The 5242-nt window shown below is 42.9% G+C and overlaps 1 long non-coding RNA gene across 1 annotated transcript; it reads right to left on the bottom strand.

Annotated features, from left to right (window-relative positions):
* Positions 1 to 1034: 1034 nt before the first annotated feature.
* LOC127348846 (uncharacterized) lies at positions 1035 to 2070 on the bottom strand. Its single transcript, XR_007879979.2, has 3 exons — positions 1639 to 2070; positions 1492 to 1565; positions 1035 to 1402 (listed from the first exon to the last, which is right to left on the bottom strand). It is a non-coding gene; the product is annotated as an uncharacterized lncRNA (long non-coding RNA).
* Positions 2071 to 5242: the final 3172 nt, after the last annotated feature.

Raw genomic sequence — 5242 nt, 5'->3', positions numbered from 1 at the left:
GCTATCTACTGGGATTACAAAAGCAAAGCATATACCCTAGACATACTACAAAAATCAGTACGGTGCATGAATAAAATCTAGGACATTTGTGAGGGTGTGTCACTTGCCTTTTTGGTAGTTGATGAGCGTTATCTTTTCTTTCAACAAAACATGTCGCTCTCCATACGAACTATAAGATAAAAATAGCACAAAATAAACACATAATCCATAACAACATAATACAATCAAGACAATCAATTTGGAAAACGCTCTATGGTACTAAGGTGTGGCATGAGTTTTGGCTTGCAAGATATGGTTTGATAGATTGGAAGGGTCACGTACTTTGAAAGAAAAAGGTTATCCAAGTCAAATGCTTAGGAGGAAAAGATTGACAAGGCATATGATCAAGGGTTGTTTGCTACACCGGAATGAATAATTGGAATGATTCATGTGATAGAATCATATGAGTCTCATATGGCGTAAAGCAACATACCATTATGGAGAGTGTGACAGCACTCACCAATGACACAAGGAAAAAAGATTAGATAGGAACTAGTGATATGAAAATTTACTCAAATAACTCAATCGCTATTTGAATAATGTGGACTAAGATAATATGTTGTGAAGAGATGTGATCATGGAACATGGTGAATGCGTCTAATTGATTTGCATAGTGGAAGAACTATATTGCGGACCATAGAAATACCACGAAAACAAAGTGTGTGAATCCGATATGCAAAATATCCAGAATGATCTAGGCATTTTACTGATTCCAACGGTATAAAGTTTGTCGAAAATCGACGTGTAGAACTCATGGTATGAATTTTACAATACGCGGTTAGAATTCTAGTGGTGTCCGAAAAGTTGTGCGAACAAGTTTCTCGGATGGAAAAACTTTCTACACGAAAGTTGTAGAAAAATTAATTACGAATCTAAGGCAAAAAGAATCATCTAAAACAAAGCTATAGATCGAAAGATACGGAATTTCGAAGTTTATTTACATGAGCTAGCTAGCACAATGCACGTACACGAACTGATCGATCGATTGCTGTTCACGTGAGAGAACAACAGAGAGAAACAGAAACGTGGCAGGGCATGATATGTTGGACCGGTTTTGTGATCTAATGACAACCATTAGATCAAGATCTAATAGACTATAGTTTCACTGGTTCAGCACATCAGAAGATCCTAACGTCGACGACTTACATAGCGACGCTTGCTCGTGGTAGTTCTGCACTCCGGCGGCAGTTATCGGCGATGCTCCGCTGCTCCTCCAGGAAAGTGCATGACGAGGTGGTATACGAGGTTCAGCACGACGCGGCGAGTCCGATGTTGCTCTTTGTGCCGTCGTGCGCTTCCTGGGACAGTGGCGAGAGGCGGCCGTCGACGGTCACCTTCAAAGGTTGGCGCTAGCATCGTTTTGCTACGCGTTAAATCAAGAGAAGAGGTTTCAGGTGGTGAACAAAAACACGGGGATTAAGAGGAGACCGATAGGTGATGATGGGTGCTTACGGTGTCGCTGGAATTGGCGAAAACTGCAGCGACCGAGGCGGAACTTTGGCGACGAAATGCTGCACCATCATGTCCTGGAGATAGACGACGGTGAGGAGAGTACACTGTTGAAAGGAATCGAGGTATGGGAATACAGGTATGTCGTACCGTCAAGATGAACTCACATGATGTCGCGGCCAACAGCGACCATATGATCCAGCACCTTGCCATAGAGGTTGATATTGATGAGGGGAGTCTATTGGTACAGGGAATCCACGAGACGATCACCGAGATCGATAGGATCCAGCGATGAACTCGAATTTGGGCTGCGATGGGCATGGTCGGCATGGGTTGTACAGATCTCCTCTCAAGAAACTTTGAGAACGAAAATGAGGGAGGAGGAGGAGAGGCTCAAAGTGACGCGCTCAGATCTTCCCGGAATGGACTGAGGTGGGAGATCGGGAGGTCTATGCCGTCGGGTGGCATTCGGTGCACCTGGACGGTTTGACAAATTAAGGCCATGAAGTGGGAAATAATTTCCCTGAACGGATTCCTCATTTAGTACTGAGTAATTCTCGTGTTGAAGTCGACAAGAAACGTTAGCTAGATTTGAGGGGAGAAGGGAGGAAAGCTTTGACTGTCATGGAGATGTTAACGCTCGTATGCGTACGTGAAGGGTGAAGAAGACGACCAGGTTGAGCTGGCGCGGTCGGCCTAGATGGGCCAGCAAATGGGCCGGATTGCCCTTTTTTTCCTTTTCTAGTTTTATTCAATTGGATACAATTTCAAATACCAAACTGATTCAAAAACCATTCAAACAAAATGAGAAATTTGTAATTAAACTATCTTTGTCAAGATTATTAAAAGAATACAATGGTTTGGCACTATTTTTTTATTTCAAAATATAATACGAAATTTTTGAAATGTTACATGCAGACGCATAGGGTCTTTTTATGCATATTTTCCAAAATAGGATTTCTAGGACTCCGCATTAATTTTCTAAATTATTTTAAAATACCTCTTTGTCAAGTATGACTATTTGGGAGTATTTTTGGAATATTGAAATTATCAAAATTCCCCTTTGGCATATTTTGTCTTTATGGCTATTTGAAAAAAAAAATTGGAAACTAGGGTCGTTAGGGATTTTTCTTTCCCAAATGAAAATCTTGAAGACCAAAGTTTAGCCTTGGTTTGAAAACAAAATTAAAAGAAAAAACCGCTTTGAGAAGTAATTATATATATTTTTCAAAAACTTTTAATTCCTTGTGGATTTTCAATCCAAGACAAGCAAACAAGCTTCCTATTTTATTTATTTTCACATTCCAAAATTTGAAAATTTTGGGATGTGACAGTCTCATAAGTTGAGCTATGGTTGACTAAGATTTAGAGCATGCAAGCAAATGAAGAATTCTATATACCCCTCAAGATAGTATGATAGAGCATGAGAAGATACAAGGTTGACCAATACAAAGAGTGAAGAATAGATTCAAGTTTGGTCAACACATGAAGCATGAAGAATGTGCCACGAGAAGTCATGTGGTAGGGTAAGCCGTGTCAATTATTCTTCATGAACTAACCCATCATATATGTTCCCTTGTGTTGTCTATGTGGGTTAGGTATCTTTCCATGGGCATGCATCAAAAGTGAGATCTCATATAGCCCATGAGAGGATGACGTCAAGTGGTGATCGTCATCAAGGTTGAGTTGGGCAAGTTCAAGACTGAGCATCTCAAGAGGATCATATGCTTGAAGCTTGCCGTCCATTTTGGTGATAATGGACATATGAAGATGTGCATCAATGGAGCTTTCCCATCATGGTGTATGGGGGAGCATTTGTGAGTCTTCACGAAGCAACAATGATCAAGTGAGCCATTCCGGCTTGAGTGGAGCTTGAAGAGCTATCATCAAGATCAAGCGGGATGCGCAAGGCAAAGGTATGGCCTTGCTAGGTTTTCCTTTTACCGGTCTCAAGGTGGTTGTTGGGAGACCGGGTTATAGGATACATAGCCGCACTATCAAGAGGGGATTTCGGTTGGGTAACTTGATCACATCATCTTACAGAGCTCAACACTTTGCATGCTTTGCATTCCATAAATCTTATTGCTTCTTGGTGTTTCTCTGTGTGAGGTTCTTGAGCTTGTTGCTAGCTTTACAACAAGCCCAAGTTCATCGAAAACGGAATCCATATGCATCTTCTATTGCGTTTTCAAGCTTGGAGGTTTTACCGGTGTATCTTTTATAGATAGGTCAAACATTCATCTTATGATTTTTACTCCGTGGGTGGACAATGATTTTTCTATGCATAAAGTTGTAGGGCTTGTTGTTCTCATTCCAACAAGCCCAAGATCATCGAAATCGGAGTCCGGATGCAAAAGTTATCATGGTTTTTGTAAACCAAGTTTTCATGTTTGGCCCGGTGGCGCCGGCTGTCTCACCGGCTCGTCCAGCACAGACCGGCTCCCACACCGGTGCCAACCGGACGGTTTCCAGGGGGCTTTCAGGGGCGCCCGGTCCCTGGCCTGGTCTGATCGGCTTTCCCGCCAGGCGGCCCGGTCCCTGGCCCGGTCGACCTGCTCTCACGCCAGGCTGCACGAAAAACTCCCAGATCTGCCCCAAACGGTCATATTTTTTTGGCTATAAAAGGGGCTTCTTCCCCAACAGTTTCTAGGGTTCTTGAGCACGTTTTTGACCACCATTGTTGAACCTCTTGAGCTTGCTTCCTCTCCCTTCCCTCCCATGATTCTTGCTCATTCTTGAGGGACCTAAGAGAGGAGATCTAGATCTACAACCTCCACCAATCCATTTCTCCTCTAAGTGAGGGGAACTCTTGGGATCTAGATCTTGGAGTCTTTTGTTGACTTTCCCCATTATTCTTCCTCTCCAATCTCATCTTAGCATTTGTTGCTTGGGTTGGATTTGAGTGTGAAGGACTTGAACACCTCTAGTGTTCTTGCTTTGCATCATTGCATAGTGTTGAGCTCTCCACCACGATTAGTTCGAGTGAGAGACCATGAGCTTGTTACTCTTGGAGGGAGACCTCCTAGTTGGCTTGGCGGTTGGTGCTCCTGTAATCTCTTCAAGAAGATTCTGAAGAGGCCCGGGCTTCTCCTTCGTGGAGCTTGTGAAGTGGTTGTGGAGATTGCCATCTCCGGAGCGGAGGAAAAGCTAACCATAAGGAAAGGGCAATTATCCTTCATGGGTGTGGTTCGGAGAAAAGAGTGAGCCTTCGTGGCGCGGGGGAATCCTTTGTGGACCTCCACTCCTCCAAACGTGACGTACCTTCTTGCAAAGGAAGGGAACACGGGAATACATCCTCGTCTCCGCATGCCTCGGTTATTTCTATACCCGAGCTCTCTTTCCTTGTGATAGCCATCGTGCTTGAAGTACATATATCTTGCTATCACTTGTGCTACATATATCTTCTGCCTGTCTTGCTTATCTCTAGTTGTTATTGTTACACTTAGTTGAGCTTAGCATATTAGGGTTTGTGCTTGTAAACTAAACGTTAGTTTAATTCTGTATTCTTACAAGACAAATCCATAAGAGTTTTTAATTGCCTATTCACCCCCCCCCCCTCTAGGCGACATCTCGATCTTTCAATTGGTATCAGAGCAAGGTCTCTCCTTGTTTAAGGCTTCACCGCCTTGAGAGTAAAGATGTCGGCTAGTAATATAGTGCACAATGACACAATTATCTTTGATGGCACAAATTATATTTTATGGAGAAATTGCTTGCTTTGTAATCTTCGGACCTCGTGTACAAATATAGAGCG

The sequence above is a fragment of the Lolium perenne genome, chromosome 4 (genome assembly GCF_019359855.2).
Source record: "Lolium perenne isolate Kyuss_39 chromosome 4, Kyuss_2.0, whole genome shotgun sequence".
Classification (NCBI taxonomy): Eukaryota; Viridiplantae; Streptophyta; class Magnoliopsida; order Poales; family Poaceae; genus Lolium; species Lolium perenne.
Note: the sequence above shows the minus strand (reverse complement) of the source record. Positions and strands in the feature narration are given on the sequence as shown.